The sequence below is a fragment of the Anabrus simplex genome, chromosome 1 (genome assembly GCF_040414725.1).
Source record: "Anabrus simplex isolate iqAnaSimp1 chromosome 1, ASM4041472v1, whole genome shotgun sequence".
Taxonomy (NCBI): Eukaryota; Metazoa; Arthropoda; class Insecta; order Orthoptera; family Tettigoniidae; genus Anabrus; species Anabrus simplex.
The window spans coordinates 1,402,148,898-1,402,174,427 of NC_090265.1; positions in this window are offsets into that span (position 1 = coordinate 1,402,148,898).

The following is a 25,530-nucleotide window of genomic DNA, read 5'->3' on the forward strand; positions in this document are numbered from 1 at the left end:
GAGCTTAGTCGCTTCTAAGCCCTCAGAAGTATTGAAAGTACTGCTAAAACCAAACCAAAAAACCAAACACCACGGCACTTAACGCCCTTGAAAGGGCCTTGGCCTGCCATGTGACCGTTGCTCAGCCCGAAGGCCTGCAGATTACGAGGAGTCGTGTGGTCAGCACGACGCATCCTCCCGGCCGTTACTCTGGTCTTTCGAGATCGGGGCCGCCATCTCACCGTCGTATAGCTCCTCAATTCTAATCACTGTAGGCTGAGTGGGCATCGAACCAGCCCTCAGGTCGAGAGAAAAATCCATGGCCTGGCCAAGAATCGAAACCGGGACCTCCAGGCGATAGGCAGACACGCTATCCCTACACCAAGGGGCTGACGGAAGTACTCCCACAATTGCCTTCAAATCATAATATTAATGTATCAAATAATTTCTACACGAAAGAAAGAACACTCTAGTCAACACAGTTTCAAACTGGTGCCATTATTGATGCCTGACTAAACAACTTCTTTTGAATTTTGAGATTGTCTGAGAGACGGTCGCATTGGACGAAATACCACACTGTGGCCTAGATGAATGTCCTCAGTCCTGCGATGTGTGATGGTGGAGATGAAAACAAGTGCCTCACGTCCAAAAACACGAAAACTGTTGTAACTGAAGAATGCCACGTAATAGAATAAGTGAAATGTCTCGTCAGGTAACTATTATTTAAAATTCCAAAGCCTACGAATGAATAACATGATTTTATTATTTGAAATATTGTAAATTGGTAGTTATATCTTCAGATCATTATCACTGTAATATTACTGCCGGTGTGAGTGGCTCATACGGTACAAAAATACTTTCTCTTCCCATGCTAACGGGTTCGAAGTTAGCTCAGTCAACTGACATTTGTAGTGCTGAAAAACTTCAGCCTCGTGTTAAAAGATTAACTGACCCGACAAAGAAATCCAGCGAGTCAAAATATCCACCAACTCCGCGTAGAATCAATAACATCTTTAACTCTACTATTATATTGTGTAGTTTCTATAGGTCGATTATTTTTACCCAACACCATATTATTTTTTTCAAAGACACGCTGTTGGGTTCGATATATTTGCAATATCTTGTCTTTATTGTGCGCAATAATTATGAAAACTTACCTGCATCGTCAAGACATGTTAATACATATCGTTGCTCCTATGCCAACACCGCGAATGTGACAATGCCCTTCCTATCCATTATTTCCCTTAAAACTGGTCACGCCTCCCAGTTCATCAGTACAATTTTCGTTGAGTTCATTTTCCTATGCGCGTGTGCAAACCTTAAATATATCATACTCTAGGGCTGGGTAAATATGTCATGCAAACGTACATTCCTACAGTACGGTACAGTTATACTCATTTTTCTTTACGCAATAGCACTAGATATCTTTCAATCTACGCGAATATCTTAAACAAAATGCACTGATTTTCGTGGAGAAACAGTAACAGTATGTGTCAAGTGAATTTAGTCTTCGTTATATCATCATCATTAATCGTTGGTATGTTGCACGAGATATAAATAATTGGCATTTAACTCGATTTTGGAATTTATTCTTATTTTAGGTAAATCAACTACATTAATGATTAGTAATGGTACATTTTAAATTATTTGAAAATGAAATAATGTTGAATGGCTTATCATTTATCTTTTCTTCCTAGGAATTCCGAACATGAAAGCCACTAAATCTGAAATCCTCGGGAAATAGATAAGAATGATGATGATATAAAGCATGATTATAAAAATAATAATAGCTAGATGCAGGCAAATAGGCTGACAATTTCTGGATAGATCTGCAATATGTTATAATAATATTTAGGAAGAGAATTTAGTGAATTGTTTTGTGTTCAAACAGACAAAAATTAATAACTTGAACGTGATTTTAGTTTCATATGACATAATGATGAAGCATCTCAAGATTATTTTCTACTTTCGAACAGAAACATTGTATATACAGTAGTCTTCTTCTTAATCTGCTTACCCTCCAGGGTCGGTTTTTCCCTCGGACTCAGCGAGGGATCCCACCTCTACCGCCTCAATGGCAGTGTCCTGGAGCTTCAGACTCAGGGTCGGGGGATACAAATGGGGAGAATGTCCAGTACCTCGCCCAGGCGGCCTCACCTGCTATGCTGAACAGGGGCCTTGTGGGGGGGTGGGAAGATTGGACGGGACAGACAAGGATGAGGGAAAGAAGCGGCCGTGGTCTTAAGTTAGGTACCATCCCGGCATTTGTCTGGAGAAGAAGTGGGAAACCACGGAAAACCACTTCCCGGATGGCTGAGGCTGGAATAGAACCCACCTCTACTCAGTTGACCTCTTGAGGCTGAGTGGACCCCGTTCAAGCCCTCGTACCACTTTTCAAATTTTGTGGCAGAGCCGGGAATCGAACCCGGACCTCCGGGGGTGGAAGCTAATCACGCTAACCACTACACCACGGAGGAGGACATATACAGTAGTCAACATTTATTTATGTCAAAGATCTTTGAACATTTTTCTATATTAATTAGTTAAGTTAGGAGAGGAAACGGTTTGATTTTAACGAATTATTGAATTTCTATTTATTTCAAGATTATTTTAATTTAATAAACGATATTATATAAACTTATTCACTCTTTTCATGGTATCATAGGGTAAGTAAATACTTGTAAACATATTTAGATTAAGTATGATTGAATTTTATGAAGTGTCATGAATCATTTCGCGAGATGGGACGTCAACCAAACTGATTTTGTGCGAACGTAGCCGTCTAGCTCACCCGTTGTCTTTACTCTCCGGACCTACGACCTGAAAAATAATCTTGACTGATAGTTGATGATGAAATGAGCTAGTCAGGATTCCTTTGCGGCCCGACCTGGACGCGGGAACGGCGCACTGAAGAAGTACAAGTCCTACTTTTTGTTGCCTTGAGTGGCTACATGGTACTAATCACAGCCAGCATGTGATATTTTACAGGGATTCAGAATTCGAATCGAGTTGCGAGCTTTCCTATTTTATTTTTATATTATACTCGTAAAGACATTCGTAATTAAGGTTTAACTACCTTAAGTCTCCCCCTTTACAAAGAAAGTATACATATGAAATGATTATGCGACGTTAATGTGGTAAACGGTTACAAAGTTTCAAACGCACTTAACTTATTGTGAACATTATGGCATACATATTCAACCTAGCACCTGCGCAAGTTCGACTCGACGCACGACTAACAGCGGTCTGGACTTCATACGTAAGGCATATGAAACACCACATCGTAATATTTGCACGAAAGTGCGAAGACCTGCTGTACGGTTTGAGCAAAAGCAAACCTATATTCACGGGATGATTATGTAAAGATGGTACATCTTTATGGGGAAGCAAAGCAGAGTTCGCGGGAATCCAGACGCTTGTATCAAGAAGGATTCCCTGGACGAAGGCTGCCACCTGTAAATGCATTTCAGCGTGTTGAAGAACGGTTGCGTGTAACGGGTGTCATTTCATATATTAACTGTCCTACTACCCCCACCCCCTCCACGTTCGGGACGCTCCAGTGATGTAAGGAAATAACGAAGAAGCTGTTCAAAACGCAACTGCGTACAACCCGCATTCAGGCTCACGGACCATTGGAAATGAAATGAACATCAGACATGTATCTTTACTGCGCATATTGCACCGCCACACATTCCATCTCTACCAACAATTTAGGGACTTGACGGAAATGACTTTCAAAAACGGATCGAATTTTCGCAATGGATATTGTGAAAAGTTGGAGGTGATGCGGATTTCTTTACGGTTTTCTCTTTAGTGACGAATCCAGATTTAACAACAACGGAACAGTTAATCGTCACAACTTCCATTACACGAGCGTTGAAAATCTTCACTGGATGAAAAACAATTTTAGGTGTAATGTGGCGTCAACGTGTGGTGCGAGATAATAGGTGACGAGGTAATTGGATCATATTTCTTCGAAGGAAACCTCACTCACGGATGACGTTCACTACAGTTTCTCCGTGAATACCTACCGCTGTTATTGCAGGACGTGCCCATTATGACACGGTTAAGGATGTGGTTCTAGCAAGATGGAGCTCCTGCACACTGGTCGTTTACAGAACGGAATTTCTTTCATAGGACATATATTGGACGATGGATAGGACGAGGGGGTCCTGTCACATGGCCTGCTAGATCACCTGACCTTACTCCACTAGGTTTTTCCTCTAACGCAATTTAAAGGAAAGAGCCTATGAACAGGATCCAGAGAGGCCAAGTCAATTACTACGGCTCATCACTGAAGCCTGCAGGTAGGTTCCCCCACTCCCATCAGATGTTGCAGCAAGCCTCTACCCTTCTCAGATTTGCATTAACGAAGAAGGTGGCCATTTTAACATTCGCTTCGTTAATCGGATAGCCATGCACAAGCCCATTACACCTTTGTCGGTAATAGCTTACTTTACTGCAAATAGCTCTTTTAAGAGCTACTTGTAAACAAACTAGCAATGTGAGAACTGATCTTGATTTGTCTTCAACAACGTGACTGACATGAACATTAACAATGGAATAAAAATATTCGCCCTACATCGGACTCGAACGTACTCTAACTTTTAACACGCTCGGCTATCACGAGTTGTCTATTACTGTTGGTATGTAAATGATACTTCTAGTCATTGAGCTATTCTCTCTACATGACATTTCTGTGATACAGAATTTTAATGATTCTTTACCATCATTGGGTATGCTGATTTGGTTGACACGAATAAACGAATTAGAGAAAGCGTAGTGAGACCAGACATTGTGGTATTTAGCCAAAATCAATACTTTTAGGCTAGGATATAATCTATGGTTGGACTGCCTGGCCGAGGCGGTAGAGGCGTGCTCAGTTCGGCCGAAAGGACGTGGGTTCGAATCCCCGTCAGGAAGTCGTAAAATTTAATAAACGAGATTTCCACTTCCGGAGGTGCATATGGCTCTGAGGTTCGCTCATCCTACACCAAAATGAGTACCATGTTAATTCCTGGGGGCAAAGGCTGCCGGGCGTAGAGCCAACCACTCTACCCCAACAATTGCCGAGGTTACGGATGGTGGACGCCTTTACCTTCCACACCTCCAATGGCCTTCGTAGCCTGTACGGATATGACTTTTTATAATCTGCGAGTTGCATAAAACTGAGTGAATAGGGGCAGCTGTACCACCTGGTATACCCCATTGTTTAGGCAAATGAAATGTCGTATGGCTTTTAGTGCTGGGATATCCCAAGACGGGTTCGGCTCGCCAGATGCAAATCTTTCTATTTGACTCCCGTAGGCGACCTGCGCGTCGTAATGAGAATGAAATGATGATGAAGACAACACATACACCCAGCCCTCGTGCCGTACGAATTAACCAATTAAGGTGAAAATCCCCGACCCGGCCAGGAATCGAACCCTGGACCCTCTGAACCGAAGGCCAGTACGCTGATCGTTCAGCCAACGAGTCGGATATTGTTCAGGTGAGCAAATGGAATACCGGATTGCCATTCGAACGAACTGTGTTTCCAGAGAATTCAAATTAGGTTTCAATGAAAGAGCAATGAATTGAACTCCATAAGCAAAAGCTGTTGAATTATTTATGCACACAGGAATGAAGTTTTCAAATTCAAATCTACAGTATGTATGGATGCTAGCTTTCAGTGCCTTTATTTTATACCGTCGGCGGTGTTTCTATATTTACAAAAATGTTGATACGATTTGATTTCTGGACTGTGAAAAACGCAGTGCATGTTAAATTAGTGAGTTCCAAGTTTAAAATGAATCATACTTTGAGAGAGAAGTAATTACATTTTCTGCATACATTTCTTTTCCTTTCTTAATCCGTTTACCCTTCTTTAGCGCGTGAGATGTCGGTTGGGGGATACAACTGCAGAGGATGACCAGTACCTCGCCCAGGTGCCTCACCTGCTATGCTAAACAGGGCCTTTGTGGGGAGATGGGAAAATCAGAAAGGATTGGCAAGGAAGAGGAAGGAAGCGGCCGTTGCCTGGAGAAGAAGTGGAAATTTACGGAAAACCACTTCGAGGATGGCTGAGGTGGGAATCGAACCCCACCCTACCCTCCTTAATCACTTGACTTCAGAAGGCTGAGTGGACCCCATTCCAGCCCTCGTACTAATTTTAAAATTTCGTGGCAGAGCCGGAAATCGAACCCGGGCCTCCGGGCGTGGCAGTTAATCACACTACACCACAAAGGCGTACTGCATTAATTTCACAAAGTTAAATTATCGTTCGCATTCGGGTATAGGTAATACAATTACTGAAGCCACTCTGACGGGTAAACTAGGCATCCACTCTACTAAGATCCTAACATACCACGGATGATGTTATTGTAACATAGGATCTCAATCCACGAATAATTAAGTGGCTCCACTTTGTTTGTCCCACGCGAGAGAAAATTTCCGTGATTACAGAGACTTCCGTCCGGCCCTTATGCGTTGTAAATAGATTAATATATCCAGCCTTCTATGTCTGTCTGTCTACCATCCTGGAGGCTCGGCAGACGCTCAAGGAGCACCACTGAATATTATGCGGTTATGACGTTACTGTAAAATCAGATGTCGGCGCTATGAAGAGGCGTTCTAAGTATGACATCGTCTTCCTCAGTGAGTCATCAATTTCTATTGCAGCACACCAGGACTATTATTAAGAACTTTCCTAGCATCTAGAGCACGTTAGCCGTGCTTTGAAGGACATTATTCAGCACGCCTCAACAACTTCCATACTGTCACATCCGTACTGAGATCGATTGGAAGATATCAGTGAGCTTTGGTCTGATCTGTACCAACAGATTACTATTATTATTATTATTATTAGTATTATTATTATTATTTCTTTATGCCCATTTATAGAGCGCGTTGGACTTTTTTATTGGCTCGATGACTTTCGCCTTCCTATTCTTCCAAAATCTCCTTATGGACTCACTGTGTTGCCTCTTCCGTTCTTCTGACCACTTTGTAACTGTCCTGCTTCTAGTTTTGACCACAAATGTGTACTTGTTTACTGAGGTCCTGAAAACTTCGCGATTTTTCATGATGTATTCCCCGATGCTTAATTCATTCAGGTCTCCTATGGTTTCCTCCAGCCAATGTATTCTCCTGTTTTGGGTATATATTACATTTAATAATCTTTTTATGAGTCTATTATTATCCATCCTAAGAATGTGTCCAAAAAAAATTCAAAGGTCTCCTCCGTACAGTATTGATGAAACTAATCTATTTAAATACAGAGGTCTTCAGTTCGCCTTTTAATCCAAATTCCATTTTCTTGTATGGGGACGAAATATTTACTAAGAATTTTACGTCCTTGTTTTCAATATCTCCAATTTTAAAATGACCTCCTAATGTTAAGGTTTCTGATGTATATGGACCTTTCGGTAGGATAACTGTTCTGTAATGATTCACTTTCGCATTACATGACATTACTCGCTTATTGTAATGTTCGCATGTTAGTCTAAAAGCCCTCTGAAGTTTTGAGGCCCTTTCGGTATTAGCTAAACTGTCTAATCCTGAATAAAGAATTAATTACCCAAGGTATTTAAAACAGATATCTGAGAAATTGTCCAATATGCCGTTTCAGTTTTATCTTTCTTGAAATTTCGCTGAAATTCCTCTATATACGTGGTTTTCTCGAATGATGTCTGAAGGCCTGCCTGTGATGCTATTCTGTGTAATATATCGGTAGCATACCCAGTTTCCACCTTCTTCTTAGTGATGGTAGCTGGGTCATTTGCGGAAGCCAACGATTTCACTTGATTTTGTTCCCATCAGTCCCGATGGTTATGCCTGAGATATCCTTTTCTAACTCTCTGATGACTTTATCTAAAATCAACTTAAACAGAAGAGGAGGGAGTCCATGTCCTTGACGAATACCTGTGTATACTTCGAAAGGGTCAGAAATTTATCCCCCAAAATTCACCTTAAATGCTGCGTTTGTGAGGGTCTGACATATCAATTCTCTGGTCTTCTTCTCCACTCGAAATTCTTCTAGTGTCGGAAAATGTCTGTCTCTCCACAGAGGCATACACTTTATTCAGGTCCACGAAGGGGACTGTCATGTTTTTCTGCAGATCTTCAGAATCATCTTCAGATTCCATATCTGTTCAACACACGAAAGTCCTTTCCCAAAACCCTCTTGATATTCCCCAATCAAATGATCTGTTTGTTTCTCTTATCGGTTTAGGAGGGCTTTAGTTAGAATTTTATAAGCAACGGGTAGTAGGGATATCCCTCTGTAGTTATTCGGATCTGTTTTGTCGCCCTTTATATGCAAAGTATAAATCAACGCGCACTTCCAGTCCTGCGGGTTCGCTCTTGTTCTCCAGATTTCTGTTAGGTATGTGTGAATTCTTCTAGCGAGCTCTTCTCCTCCAAATGTTAACGTCTCTGAGGTAATGCCATCTCATCCCGATGCTTTGTTATTTTTAAGAGATCAAATGATTACCAATATCCCTTTCAGTGTCGGTGGATGTGAATCTGGCTTTGGCGTGCGCTTTTCAAAGTGCAATTTCTCCTTAGGTAGGTCAAAATTGAGTAGGTCTTGGAAGTATTTTGCTGGGATTTTCCAGTTTCCTTTAATGTTTTTCTCCAGTGTGTCATCTGATCTACAGATACATACGCTTGTAGGCTGATAATTGGATAGACTCTTACGGAATGTCTTGTAGAAATTCCTACGGCTGTTTTCGATGAAATCCTGTTTTATGTATATGAGTTTGTTCTTGTCATATACGCGCTTTTCTCTGCGAATTAGCTGTCAATTTCTGAGTCTTAAAGATTGCCTCCCATCCGTTCAGTCGTCTGGTGTCCATTTCATTTTCCAGGCTTTCATTCTGGCATCAATTGCCTTATCACAAGTTGCATTCCACCATTCGTGTTTTCGTTTCCTCAGGGTCTGCTCCAACTTCTGTGCTGATGAAGAAATTGTATCGCAAATCAGGGCAATCCTTGGAATCTTGTTCTTTCATGCCCTGAAGATATACATTTGAGTTTTGTTTAATATATTCAGGATTCTTGCTAATCTATGAAATGTGGGCTTGGATATGTTAGGTTGGAATTTCACTTTGACTTCAGTTAGGTAGTGATCAGAATCGACGACTCCCTTACGTACTCTAACATTCTATATTTAACACATATTCTGTCTGGAGACTGCGACATGGTCGACCTGGAAGTCATCTAATAAGGAATTTGGTGGTTTCTATGTCTTCTTCTCGTGTGAAGGCCTGGAGAAATATGTAGATGTGTGACGCAAATTAAAAGATTTCGGACAATCCATTAGGTGCTCACCGTTCTTATTTGTCCTCCGATGTGCTAGATGATGGTCTAAGATTAATCTATACATTATTTCTCCACTAATCTCTGCATTAAAATCGCCTAGAAAGATCTTCATATGACGTTTAGGGACGCTGTACATGGTTTTCTCAAGCGGTTCCCGGAAGTCTTCAACTTTCTGAGGATTTCTCTTATTCTCACTGTTTACGGATGCATGAGCATTAATCAAAGAATATTTTTTGTTATTTGATTTCACCGTGAGCACAGAGATCCTTTCAGAAGGGGATGTAAAATTGAACACTGAATTTGCTATTGATTTTATTATCAAAAAGGCTGTTCAAAATTGCGGTATCTCTCCAATTTTTGTGGTTGGTTTACCCCTATATATCCTAAAGTTTTCAGAATCAAAATTATTCTCGTCTTGGAAGCGTGTTTCATGAACTGCTGCAATTTGAAAATCAAATTTATTCGGGATGTCAATTAGTTATTTGAGTTACCCAGTTTTCAGAAGGGTGTTTACGTTAACCGTATCCCTGAAGTACTTTTCGTTGGGACGATGAGATTTTGAGAAGCTCCGACTCTTCTCAGCATGACGCTCCAGATCCCCCAGAATTCGATGTTCGGTAGAACCCGAGCTGTGTGCGTCCGGGGCCTGGGGTAGTTGCTTTGATCGACTACGATCGATCATGCCAGGTTCTCAAGTTGAAGGTAAGTAGTTGGAGTGATCACTTTAGATGATCACTTGAATATAACTCAATTGTTTAGATCGGGAGGTGTCACTTAATTCTTTGCGTCCGTTTAAAGTGTGTTTGGTCCGTGAGAGATATTTTATTTCGATCAAGCCCGTCAGTAAGCCGGTGAGGACTCACCAATCCGCTCCTGGGAGGCGTCACGTGGGAGTATCACCTCTCCCCCTGCCATGGTATCATAGTAGGTTCGTGGTATTATTATTATTATTATTATATATATATATTGCGAATGAGCCCATTAGGACTACGCAAAGTACTTAGAGGCAGGCATTTGCCTTTCTTTGTGCCCACACTTCCTTCATTCGTTTGCTGTGTGCTTCTTTTCTCTCTTGAGACCATGTTGTTCCGGTCTTCTTCTTTGGTTTTCCCTCTTGGTCAACTTGCCACTTATGAACTTTGGTTCTGAAGATAACCCGGCTTTGGATGTCTTCAGGTATAATTCCTGCCAGTTTGAGATCTGTTTTAATTTCGCCAATCCATTTTATTGTGTCCGTTTTAGCTTTACTTCGGTTTTCATAAAATTCAACTATTTGCTTGGTAAGTCTATCTGGGTTCATCCTTTTTATATGTCCAAAGAATCTTAATCTGCGTTTTCTGATGTCGCTGTGAATGTTAGAAAATTGTTTGATTTCCTGTTTCCCTCTAAGGCGGTACTGTTCATCTGCGAGTTTCGGGCCTAAAATTTTTCTAATGATCTTGCGTTCCTTTTTCTGAATATTTTCTAGATCAGTTTTCCTGTTCAAAATTAGTGTTTCTGATCCATAGAGGCATTCTGGTTTTATAACTGTATTATAGTGTCTTAGTTTAGCATGCTTGGAGAGACACTTTTTGTTATAGATATTTTGGGTGAGTCTATACGCAGTTTCCATTTTTTGGCATCTAACTTCATTGGCTTTTGTTTCCATTCCATTCTCCTGAATTATTTCACCGAGATATTTGAATTGCTGGACCCGTTTTATTTTGCCATATTTTGTCTCCATGAATTTAGGGGCTTCTTTGCTGCAGGTCATGTATTCAGTTTTTTCAAACGATATTCGGAGGCCGACTTTTTCCGCTGTTTCTTTCAGGAGTTCGATCTGGTTTATGGCTGTTGAAACGTCACGAGTTAAGATTGCCAGATCGTCCGCAAATGCCAGGCAGTCGACTGCTAATTTGCCCCTACCAAGAGTGATTGGTTGGTCAATCTTGAGGGCAGACTTCTGTTTGCGCCATTCCTGTATTACCTTTTCAAGGACGCAGTTGAAGAGTAGTGGAGAGAGCCCATCTCCCTGTCTTACTCCTGTTTTGATCGGAAAAGTGTCTGAGATTTCCCCCATGAATTTAACCTTAGATTTTGTGTCTGTCAATGTCTCTTTTACAATTGCGAGTGTTTTCCGGTCTAGACCCTGTTCTTTTAATACCTGAAACAGTGATTGACGATCAACTGAATCATAGGCCTTTTTGAAATCAACAAAAGTACAAACTACATTTTTGCTACAAATTCTCTGATGCCTTAGGATTAACTTTAGGTTCAAAATTTGCTCTGGACATGAACGGCCTGGTCTGAAACCTGCTTGATATTCTCCAATTTTTGGTTCTAGTTGCTGTTGGGCTCTATCGAGAAGGCACTGAGATAAAATTTTGTAGGCAACAGATACCAATGAGATTCCTCTGTAGTTATTTACGTCTGTTATTATTATTATTATTATTATTATTATTATTATTATTATTATTATTATTATCATTAACCAGTATATCACAATTACGAAACATACAACTAGCAAAGTTTGTTTACGAAACATCCTATAGTGAAATGAAATTAATACACGAATTTTTTACATTACTGGAACATAATAATAATAATAATAATAATAATAATAATAATAATAATAATAATAATAATAATAATAATAATAATACCGTAATAATAATGTAATAATGTTTTTTCTGTCCTCAGCCCGAAGGCTGGTTGATGCTTAACAGATCCACTATTAGTTATTATAGATGGCCTAGGCAACAATGAAGAGGCGTACTACGGGAATGAGGAGTGAGGTCGTTTCCCATTGCTCTCCTCACCGAGCCAAAAAATGCTGTTACATATCTGTCTGCTAAGCCCACTGAAATGCATGCACCAACCGACCCTACGATCAACATCTTAACACCATTCATAGCAGGGACTGGGTGCATAAGGAATGTCATTACTAGCATTGCTCATACCTCAGTCACTTCCATATTGTCAAAGCCAAGGATGAGACTGAGACAAGTCAATGAAAGTAACAACATTGTTCTAGCCCGAACCAGAAGACAAAGTACACTGCAAACACTAGGTCCCGCCAACAAAGCATAATAATAATGTTAATAATATATGCCTGATACCCTCTCATCTAATGTAGAATTTATGGGACGCCATTATGTCAGAATTTTGACCTGAAGGCGTTCTTTAACGTGCTCTAAGCCAACGACGCCGAGTTGTCATATCTAAACACGTTCAAATACCGGCTCTCAAACTGGAATGGAATGCTCAATCTCCGGATCAGAAAGACAACAATTAATATACTACATCTCTGAATTCGACGGGGAATGGAGAGACAAATGGGATGTCATTAGGTTAGTACAGACAGGGTTACTGTTAAGTTACGGTACACTATAAATCATTATCGGTGCTACATAATTTGACTATCCCGCACAGATCCCGATATGTACATTCCTATGAGACGATCATCAGAGTGTTGAACACGAGATACTTCACTGTTGTCAACACAAATCCACAAAGTATAACAACATATTCGCTGCTGTGACCTGCTGTGAAGGGAACCTTTTCCCGCAAGAAGACGCAGGGAATAAAACCACGGAAGTTTCAAACGACCACGCCCTTAAGTATCTTTACAGAATGAGTCCGTAGAAGGACAGCAGGGTCATTGTTTTATCAATATCATCAGCCTCATCATCATCATCATGATAATATCACTACTATTGTTAATATAATCGGTATCGTTACGGTAAGTAAGAAGTAGAGTCATGATTCTCCGACTAAATAACGGTTGTCCGAAGTCCTATACGACAACTAAGTAATACTTTTCACTCATACTAATGTCCGACTCGTTGTCTGAATGGTCAGCGTACTGGCCTTCGGTTAAGAGGGTCCCGGGTTCGATTCCCGACCGGGTCGGGGATTTTAACATTCATTGGTTAATTCCAATGGCTCGGGGGCAGGGTGTTTGTGCTGTCCCCAACATCCCTGCAACTCACACACCATACATCACACTATCCTCCACCACAATAACACGCAGTTACCTACACATGGCAGATGACGCCCACCCTCATCGGAGGGTCTGCCTTACAAGGGCTGCACCTGGCTAGAAATTATAATTATATTACTCATACCAATGCGGTGGTTACTGATACCAAGTTTAATGTAAAATACATGTAAATATTTACAGGTAGATAGGCTGCAGCAATTATAATTCAAGTTTGACCTTGAATTTGGCTTCTGATCGGTCAGTGTTGGCGAATGGTTTGAAAAGGGGGCGTGTCTCATCTGTGATTGGCTGTTGCGGAGGGTGTGGGCAGCTGTGGCTTTTGACGTCATGCAGCAGCTGTGTGAATGTTGGCGTCATGTTTCTGGGATCTGTGTGACGTCATACTTAGCGTGCGTCATGTTTCTCAAATCAGAGGTGTGTACAGTATGCGGCCATCTGTGTGCCAGCCAGCCAACCAACCACCTCTCCTCTTACATTACTTTGGAAGTGGGGGATGTGCAACCATAATAGTAAATGCATGGCGGCCATGTGAAGATAAAATATTTTTTATTCTACAAACTTCAAATATTTTCGTCAATGATCTCATTTATCATGGATTTCGTGTACAAAGTCGAAAGTAGATCCTGTTCAATTTTTGTCTATCTTCTTTTTGTTACGTCATCTCAGAAAAATGGCTCAACAGAGTTAATCGAAACTCAGAAATTAAATGAATGGAAAACCCGGTGTGCATTATACTATATACTACATTATTAATACCTAGCGTTACTACTTTGTCTGAACTGATGGGTGTAATGATCATAATTTTGGTCTGACATTCGGAAGGGTGTATCGAGAGCTGATGGATTATCGCATTTCACCAATTAAACGGAATGCAGACAAACAGATCACATGAAAGGATGCAGGTGTAGAAATTCAACACCTGGGATTGAACCCGTCAGTGTTCGCTTTAAGTCTAAACGTACAGCGTGCTTTAACACGTGGAATAATTTTCTTGAAAATTAGAAGAATCTTCATCATAAGCTTCGTAGTGCCTTTCCCGCATATGCGTGTGGTCCATTTTCTGGTATGCTAATCGCCACTTCTGTCGAACGAGACCATCATTGGACTCACACTGAGAGATTCATGTTTTCCTATAGACGATCAAGCCAGTGTTCCTTCGGTCGACTTCGGGGTCAGTGTCCTTGCCTGAGGTAGAAGAACCTTCTGAGCACAGACTCTTCACCAATGCGTACAACGTGGCCGTACCAGTGCATATGGGCCTCTCGCAATGTTTCTTTCATAGGTGCCACTCCGTGAACAGTTCGCACAGCTAACTTCTTGATGTAATCTAGCTTCATGAGGCCCAGCACCTGTCGTAGCAAGCAGCTTCCTGTGATATGCAAGAGCCTGCTTTTATTTGACGGTGGCCGGCCAATATTCAGGATCATAAAGGGCGACTGTGTGTAGGACACTCCCGAAGACCTTGAACTCCAGGTGGGTGCGAATTCCGCAGTCATATATGATGGCAGAAGTAAGATTGTATTTTAGTATTATTTTGTAAAGCATGGAAAAGACAAAATCATCCCAGAAAATTGACTACAATCACAAAGAACCAAATCCCGACCCGGAATGTCCGAACTTGGAAGTGGTCAGGAGCATCATAAAGACCTTGAAGAGCAATAAATCAGTAGGGGAGGATTGGGTTATTGCGGCCCTTTGGAAATATCTCGTCGATAGAGCGATTAGAAAAGTCATTAAACAAACAGTGGCTGGTACAATATCCAAGATCAATTTCAGTGGGATCATGTCAGAATATATTTGAATTCAAACAAGAGTCGGACATAGAGACAGATAATCTCCCCTTCTATTGTATCGTGTCCTTGAAAAAGTGATTAGAGTATGGCGCCGCAAAATTCAAGGAACAGGCGGTATTCGATTGGGATGCAAGAGGAAATGAACTGAATTTCACTGTTTAGCCTCTGAGGATGAGAGTGTGTTCTGTCAGAGTCAATAACGGAGGTACGGAATTAAATTGTCTGACTACAGGAAGAAGCAAGTAAGGTAAGCCTACTGTTCTACTTCGAGAAGACACAATACATGAGCAACATCGAATCAGCACCCAGATATATGACAGTTAATGGAGAAAGTATTCAGAAAGTGTATAAATTCAAATATCTAGCAGAGTGAATAGACAATAATCTGTCGGAAAGAGAGACACTCTTATCTGGAATTAACAAGATGAACTTGGTACATTAACTACGAAGAAGATCTCGATCAATGCAAAACTCAGACACTACCGAACAGTGATCCTCCCGGAGGCTTTATATACAGCCGAATGTTTTAACTTGTTAAAAACACGATTGGTCAAGAATTTGGAATCGGTGGAGGGGAAGTTTCTAAGGATGAGAGCCATGCTCTTCGGACATATCTACAGAATGAACCCGGGAAGACTGACTAATCAGATAATGAGACTTTTTGAGATCAGGGAAACTACGTTGCGCTGGTATCAAGAGTTGAAGAAGGACCTGGAAGGAATAGAAATACAAGGAATGGAAATCAGCAATAGGGATGTTTACAAGTCGAGGATCAATGCCACCAAGAGGATTAAAGGAAAGTTGAAACCCGCACTCAAACGCCGTGGATACAAGAAAGGAAAAGATTGTAGAGTGAAAGGATGAATAAGTACTGGACGATGATTAAAGCCTGGAAACATATTAAGCTTAATTAGAATTAACGTGGACCACAGTCGGCTAAAACAAGGGAAGAAGAAGAAGAAGAAATAAAACACGAACTCTCTATCAAGGCTGGTGACGGTGCAGTTTGAGCCTAACATTATCCCTATGGGAGCTTCCACCGACCATTTGGTCAGCCCGCCCATTTCTCTGCATTTTGATCAATAGGAAAGAAATACATTAGTTATTTCTCGCAACGAAGCAAACTCTACACGAGTGATACAGCTCAGTTTTGTAAAAGTCCTAGATGAATACTGCGAGAAGGGATGTTCTTACTACTCATATAACACGCCTAGCAGTTCCTTAGAGATTATTACAAACGTCTTTCCAGGAATCTACAGACTGGGGAGAGGACCAACGATTCTATTAATGTTTACAGCAAGAAGGTCTGCTTCTCTCATTTCATTATATCTCGTGAAGAGGAAAAGATTCTAGTGATAATATAAAGATAAATTGTAGCGGAATAAGAGTCCTAATATTTCATCAGATATATGTTAATTTCATCGTTTCAGCGTTTAAGCGTCTTCTTTCTAATCATTTGCCCCGTTACATAGAGTATGCTGTCCTGTTCCCTCCCTTCCACAAGGTTATTCTGTGGACATATTCGTGGTTGAGATCTGCATCGCGCATGTCATCCCTATGTCAACTTGCACCTCTTTATTGCTCTACCAGGATGGAGTCGGTGTTCTATTTAGGTCACAGAATCGTTGTCTCTTCTTATGGCAGGACCGTACCACCGAAATCGGGATATTCGTAATTTCTCCCGAAGTAGGTTTTACAGCAAAACTTTGAGGTACGCTGTCATTTGTTGCACGGTCGTGGCGAGGCAATCCAAGGGACTATCACAGAATGTTCACATCCACCATTGTACGTTAGAGGACTTGTCGCAGTTTCCTCGACAATGGTCGGCATTCCATCACACAGCGAGCTGTTGGGCCCCCCAGAATTTTTGCTTTGAGATGTTCAGGCATTTTCTTGTCACAGAGAACTCCAGTGACTTGTCTCCACTTGATGAATGCTGCACTGACTCTCGTTTGGGTTTACAGTTTGGTATCGTTCGAGGATATTAGAGTATACGCTGAGGTATTCTTCAATTTCTAGTCATCGACGTTGACACCATGAAAGCACCACTGGTTTCAGTATCGCTTTCTAGATAGTTTGTATTTTGAAGATTTGATGATTACCATTCTCTTTTAGCCTGTCGTGCCTTGTTAACATCGATGCTTTCACGGCCCTTACTTGTAGATATGATATGAGCTTTGTGGCTTATGCTGTGTCAAGAAAACAAGGCGAAACTCTTTATGTTTCGCAGAGAACTTTGCCCCGCGTCTTCAGAAGGAAATATCGACTCTTCGAGAGAAAGTATTCTTCAATAATGAGGGTTTGAGTTTAAGATTGTTTTACTGTTGGAGAACTGTAGTGCTGCGCCTGTCTGTCACCAGGTGGCTCGCTGTATGCTGGCACAGCGCTACACGTGAGAGTTGACAACAACATTAAGCTCCATTTAAGATGTTCATCACACCGTGTGTGCATGAGGAGTAACAGAGAGGACATCAGGCGCATCAGGGACAGATGTGTTAGAAGAACTAAATAGAAACCAATAAAATAATATGCAACGGAAGAAACCAGGGTATAATAAAACAGAGCTAAAGAATGAAAAGCAAGTATGTGGAGGAAAAGAGGATGATGTGAGAAGGTGTGAGAGTGGGGGGGGGCACGCGTCATGAAAGTATGATATTAACACATAATAATAATAATAATAATAATAATAATAATAATAATAATAATAATAATAATAATAATAATGACGTATGGCCTCCGGCGAGGCCTGGGGCAGGTCATTTTCTAGTAGACGGCCTATTAGGCGACCTGCATGTCTGTGAAGATGGGGGCCCTACCTAGGATGATTTCTAATCTTGAATACGCCACACACACACCCAGCCCCCAGGTCAATGGAATTAACCAATTAAGCTTAAAATCCCCGACCTGGCCGGGAATCGAACCAGGGACCCTCTGAACCAAAGGCCCGTACACTGACCATTCGCCAAAGAGTTGGACATATTAACACATTACACATAGCTTGGAATGGCCCGAGTGGTGGTGACGAACGTGCGAAGTTGGAAAACAACGAAATGAAATAACTAACTTATATAGAAGTCCGACTCTTTGGCTGAATGGTCAGCGTACTGGCCTTCGGTTCAGAGGGTCCCGGGTTCGATTCCCGGCCGGCTCGGGGATTTTAACCTTAATTGGTTAATTCCATTGGCACAGGGGCTGGGTATATGTGTTGTCTTCATCATCATTTCATCCTCATCACGACGCGCAGATCGCCTACGGCCGTCAAATAGAAAGACCTGCACCTGGTGAGCCGAACCCCTTCTTGGGATATCGCGACACTAAAAGCCATACGACATTTCATTTCATTTCACAATATAGAAAAGACAGGGAAGAGAACTACCTACGTAACCACGCATTACCTAATTGATAGCCAGTGTTCTTGATGAAATTGTTAGGAATTTTACGTATTTCCACAGCTTCGCGTATAATCCTGGACCTGTAGTATTTAGTGTGGGTGGGAGCTCGTACATCATGGAACACGACATCATGACCCGACGATAGGGCGTGCTTAGCTATTGCTGACTTGTCTGGCTAGTTGAGACAGATATTTCGTTGATGTTCCTTGATGCGATTCTCAAAGGACCGGCATGTCTGGCCAATTTATACCTTGCCGCAAATACAAGGAATTTTTTACATCCCAAGGTGTAATAGTGGGGAAAATTTGCCTTTCATTTTACTTAATCTATGAGCAATTTTAGTAAGAGTACCAAACATGGTTTTTATACGAGGTGTATGCGTAAGTCTCTTCCAGTTTCACTAAGAGATGGCGCCAGCGAACAGTACGCGTCGTATGAAATTGACATATACGTCAGATTGTTCGTACGACATTAACCTACCAACACACACAAGTTGAGTCCGCCAAACAGCAGCATTTGTGTTGAATCGTTCAGTGATCATGCCGGCATTTGTGCCTGAAAAATAACATTTGCGGCACGAATTGCTTTTCTTATTTAATCAAAAGGAAAAAGCTGTGGAAAGTCGTCGTTTGCTGGTAGAAACATATGATGAACACGGTCGATCGATTATAACATATGAAACATGGGTTTCGACAATTTAAACATAGGGATTTCAATGTGAAGCCCATGCTTTGTGTCTAGTGGGACCAGAGCGGTATTTGTATGATGAACTCTTGACGCCCGGCGAAGCCGTTAATGCACAACGCTATCGCCAAGTAAATGATTAATTTAAATCACGCATTGATTGAAAGACGACCAGAAGACATGGCAAGGTGATTTTGTTACACGACAATGCGCCGTCTCACACAGCAAAACCAGTGAAAGGCACCGTGAAATCGCTTGGATGGAACATCCTTCCGTACCCGTCGTACACCCCCGACCTGGCGCAATCTGACTATCACGTATTCACATCAATGGGGTATGCGCTCGCAGAGCATCACCTCAGCAATATTGAGGACGTTGGAAAATGGCTCGACGAATGGTTTTCCGCAAAAGAGAAGCAGTTCTACTGGCATGGTATTCATAACTTACCTGAAAGATACTCGAAGTGTCTAGAAGCCGATGACCAATATTTCAATTAAAAAAAAAGTGAATTTCGCTTGAAAATTACGTGTTTTCATTACCACGAAAACCGGCAAAAACTTATGCATACATCTGGTATTATGCTTGCGGAGAACGTTGGCAATTCTGTCTGATGTATTGTGAATGTAAGGCAGGTAGGCAGTTCCCTTCGCTTCTCCTTTCTTTGAGCTTTGCTTAGTTGTCCCTCTGGGATGCAGGGCTCTATGAACCTGTACATCGTTTTAACCATTACCCTTAAACGTGGCTTTGAGTGTGTCCATATCATCCTGAATATCTGAAGGCTCACAAATTCGTGTCGCTCTCGTGGTGAGTATCGTGAGAATTCTCTGCTTTTGTGTCCGGTTCCAAGGCTAAATGGTTATCATGCTGGGCTTTGGTCACACGGGTCCCGAGTTCGATTTCCGGCAGGGTCGGGAATTTTAACCATCATTGGTTAATTTCGCGGGCACGGGGGCTGGGTGTATTTGTCCTCTTCATCGTCATTTCATCCTCATTACTACTCGCCGGTCGCCTATGGGCCTCAAATCTAAAGACCTGCATCTGGCAAGTTTCAGGTTCAACCGAGGATATAGACCGACTGGCCCATCAGGTGACGTAAAGCCACTAAAAGCCATACGCCATTTAATTTGTTTCTGCTTTCGAGCTGGATAGTGGTGAGAATCTGTATGGAGGTAGCGATGTTTGTGACTAGGCTTACGATAGACGGTATGTCCTAATGTGCCGTCCGGTTTCTTTCTTGCCAGGACAGCCAAGAAAGGAAGGCATCCGACTGACTCCATCTCCATAGTGAATTTAATTGAAGGATCTGTCTGGTTTAAGTGCGTTAAAATAAGTGAAGTTTCTCAAGACCTTCTGTCCATACCAAAAATGTGTCATCAACATACTTCCACCAAATAATAGGTTTGACGGGCACCGAAGCAATAGCCTCTCTCTCAAAATGCTCCATAAAATTTTAGCCACTACCGGCGAGAGTGGACTTCCCATAGGTACCCTATCCACCTGTTCGTAAATTTGCCCACTCTATAAGAAATATTTCGAAGACATGCAGTGGTGAAATAGCTTAGTAGTGTCCTTAGGGAACACATTCTCAGTGAAAGACATGACCGAGTCAATCGGTTCTTTAGTGAACAAGGAATGCATATCGATACTCAGCAGAAGTGCCTGGGTTGAAGTGCTATGGTTGTCATCTTATTGACGAAGTACAGAAAGTCCCTAGCGTATGATTCACTACGTCGTATATGTGGCTGAGGAAATTTGCTTAGGTATTTAGCTGAAGCATACGTAGACGGTGTGTCCTAAGGCGCCGTCCGGTCTTTGGATGATGTTGAAATTAATTCTGTCAATTAAACACCGACAATGTGTTACCAGATATCCTGTACGTAGTACATGCCTACATATTACGACACCGAGTGCTTAATTAAAGTTTATCCTTCCTTCAAACAAACTTACTAGCCTACTGCATTCGGTATTAAACTCGCAATTGTGGGATGCGGTGGCCATCACATTACCACGGGGCCACGAATGGTGCTTGTGTTATTGAAACTTTTTTAATGCTATTTTTTTCGGGGCGTTGTCCTAAAAAGATCTTTTGCCCCTAGTTGCACCATATGTTAAGAATTTGGAAATTGCGGAAGTATAAAGTGTTGAATGTGGGGAAAGGAACGTTAAGGACGACACAAACACCCAGTCCCCAGGCAAGAGATATTAATCATTTACAATAAAAAAACCTGACCTGGGTTTGAATCGAACCCGGTTCCGCCGGGTGACAGGCGGACGCGTTGCCCCCTAAACCCTGGGGCCGTACTGTTATTGAAACTACTAAATGGTTATTGCATCTTAAGCAGAACTTTCGCAAACGGTTATTTTCACTGCCCTTGGTTATTCCGAATTCTAGAATTCGGGGTTATTTGATAAAGAGATGGTTCCACGAAAGGTCACTTCGGGTAAACGTTCCAAATCTGGGCAGAAATGTCCACACTGACCAGACGGACACCTGTTGTGACTGACAGTGAACATCTTTTATTTTTTTGTCCACACTGTGACGAGACTCTTTCCGGAAAACTTTTCTGCTCTTTGAAGCACATTGGTTTTCTTCAGCGATACGGTGGACAGATGTTAGATAGCACTCGATTTAGAAGATGACAGAGCAAAACATTGTTGAATTTAAGTAAGCACATGACATCTTTTTGGCAGTATTTCATTTCGTTCCCTAGTAACTTGCAGTAAGTGGCACTGTGTCTCTTTCCAACAAGTGAGTCTTTACACTGGAAAGTTTCGAGTTTCTTTTCATCTATTCACGCCTGCTATTCTAAAGAAGAAGACTTCGCGAACTATGTATAATTAACCCATATAATAATGGTAAGATACTGTAAGCTATATAAAGTGCTTGCCAGTGTATTAGTTTGACTGCACTTAAGAGCAGAGGCTCGTAATTAGGAGAGATAAGGAAAGAGAGAGAGATAGAGAGAGAAAGCGCTTGACGCAATTTCTCTTCTCTTTGAGCGAAGTTGTTTCTGAGTGGGTTGTGCGGTTCATGATAACAGAGCAATGGTCATCTCTACAGACTCTCCTCAAACTTAACGCCCTGCTACAGATAAACTTCAACTTAATAATTAGTCACCAGCTACCAGAGAGATCTTGAGGAGACAGATATATGGTCCCGTCCGATTAGAACATGAGAAATTGATGATGTATGCGTCAGATTATAACAAGCTGATGTCACGAAACAGTTTTTTGGAAATTTTGGAAGATTGTCCAATTTTTGGAAATATTCCACATAAACGTTCTCCCGAATATTGTTTCCATCATCACCTCATAAACACAGATAAATTGGTGAAAGGAACATACGTGGCTGCACATCAGCGCAATTGTGTGCCAAAAACAAAAAATACGTGTTTCTTAACTTTTAAAAGAGATTATAAATGCCAATTTTTACATATGCGAATTATTAAAGTTTATATATATAGATATACTCAGTTTAAACATTTCTAAACATTCACCCCAGTTGTCACTCTTGTTTAACCCCCATTAATTGGATTCTTCAAAAACAAAAAGTACGTATTTCTCTTTTAAAGGAGATTCCAGATACCAACTTTCAGGTTTGTAATATCTTCAGTATCATAGATATAAGTATCCTCATTTAAGGCATTCAACCCCTTTTTCACCCCTCCTAGTGGAATTTTCCTAAATCAAAAATACATGTTTCTTTTTTAAAAGAAATTCTAAATACCAATTTTTACATCCGTAAACTTTAAAGTTTTCAGATAAAGATGCACTCATTTTAAAAATCACCCTCCATTTTACCCCCTTAGCGACGGAATACACAAAAATCCTCCCTTACAGAGCACTTACATTATAATATATATGCATCCTCACATTTTCATTCTCTATGTCCAGTAGTTTTGGCTCGGCGATGATGAATGTGTCAGTCAGTCAGACAGGACATGCTCTTTTATAATTATATCCCCTTTGTAACCTCTAACGTATGCTCTTTATTCTTTTCAGGTAAGTTGACCTACATTTCACTCTACTTACAGAAGCGCATGGGTCTAGTATACATTACTTGGCGGTAAGTATTAGCATGTTCTGCAGTAAGGGAGATTAGTTATAGTACTCATAACTTCTCATTTCCATTTATCGTAATGTTTCTTTTAACTATGCATGGATCTTCATATTATACTGACTGAAAATTTCTAAAAGTAGATATTTCATTTCTGGGAAACAATGCTTTATAATATATTCACATGTACCTTTCTACTATTGTACTAATGTGATAAAATGAGGATAAACCCTAAAATACACGGTTTTCAGTTGTGATCAATAGCTTCTGAAGGAAGAAAATGAGTTCGTTTGTTCAACTTTATACTTCATCCTTGACAGCTGAATTTATAGTATGAAATTTCAATTAAATCCAAATATTTTCTCCGTGATATGGATTTAAGGGAAACTAAAGTAGGAATATGTTCATTGGTTGTTTTCTTAATGTAAGAATTGCACATTTCTTAATAAAATAAATCATAATAAATTGAATTATCTAAATTGAAATAATTACAAAATAAGTAATATGAATCCATATGTGTACAATATTTACATCACTAACACTCGCTAGAATTCAGTCCTAATCTGAGCACAAGGATGGAATAAAAGATACCAGCATAAATGTTGTGCAATATGTTCGTGGTAGCAGCTGCACCTTGCACTGTTGATGTAAGACCCCGTCGCTTGATTTTACGTTTAACCAAATACTACTTTCCAGAGAAAATTAGTGTTTAAGGAAATTTCCCTACTACCAGGAAAAGGAAGAGATGCTCAGCTCTTCATCGACGTTGCAGGGGCTAATTAATGTATTTGAACCAAAGAAGACTTCTCTACATCTAACTGGGTAAATTGAACGCGAACGTAGCACCTCTGAGAGCTATACCCGGCGGCCCTACGACAGTACCCGCTGCATATGTGGTGGTCCGGAAACTGAAACTCTTGTACACGTCCTAGAACAGTGTGACTGTGAATTGGTGTCGTAAATTCTCATCATCTTGATTCCATATAGCTACTGCCTTAAGAATGATAGGTCTTGAGGTGCATAAGGAGGTCGTCAGCTTTGGTTCAAACGGCACAGTGGTTAGTGTGGGCACAATCACCTACGCAAAAACTTCAAGATCTCTAATAACCTAATGATCGACAAGATCTATCTTGAACAGGATAGTGAACAAGCGGGGGCGGTCAATAAGCCAATACTTCAAGAATAAAAACCTTGAAATTTCACATGTAACATTATCCTCATTAGTCTACTTGGTACTATTCTGAAATCATTCGAGAAATTTTGCCATGATTACAAACTACCTACGAGTATCTAAGTAACATAATCACTACATGCCCGGAAGAGGTAACGTACAATTTTAATTGACCATCTGAGTGCTCACTCACAAGTGACATTCCATTGACCGACACTCGTCAAGAAGGTTAAGCATATTTTCAGTTTACTCAACTGGGTGTTTAAATCATGGCAACACTTCCTTCTAAACAGCTCGAGTTTTGACTCACGACTGACAAACAAATCCAATGCCCTAGAGTTGGGGAGACGTCCAAGCAAACTTTTCATTTCACCTCACTTCTATGCATAATGCACTAAAATGCCTCATCATACACTGTCTATGGCATAACACATCAAAATCATCACTTCGATGTAACGGAACATGTAACAAATTGACGTTGCAAAAATTATTCACGTAAATCAAAATGCTGTCTCCGGATTGTGGAAAAAATTCTAAGGAAGTCATTCAGTAGCAGATCTATACCGCGCGGGCCGTCCACTCAACACAAACGGCAGCTCGAGCCTACACGCGCAGCTATTACTCTGCACTACGATGTTCAAGAGGTTACATCTTTATGATGTCTATTATTCTAATAAACGACGCTACACGTATTCAACAGAATATTGAAAAAGCGGCGGGTGTTAATGATGAAAAGAACTGTGAGCTATAGACTCCTTGATGGGGTACTGTATTTACGAAGTCCCATCAGGACTCTTTCCACTTCGACATCACGGGATGGCTCGTATGCGATGGGCTAGAGCAGGGCTTCTCAAACAACCAAAATCTCACGCGTGCAAACAGCGGCGCAGAGTACATGTGCACAGTGCATCGGTCCCGCTCGGCTCGGCTCGGACCAACGCTTCGTCTCTGGGCTACTCGGCTAAGCTAGGCTCAACTCGGCACAACTCGGCTCAACTCGGCACAACTCGGCTCAAATCAGCTCGGATTTGGAGCGCTACGGAGCAAGTGAGGAAGAGGGAGACAGGGGGAGTGAGCGAGACAGGCGTGGGGAAAGAGAGAGACAGCGTTATTGCTCCAAATCGAGGAGTAGGGGTCTGTACTCTGGTCAACCAAGCGAAGTCGTCTGT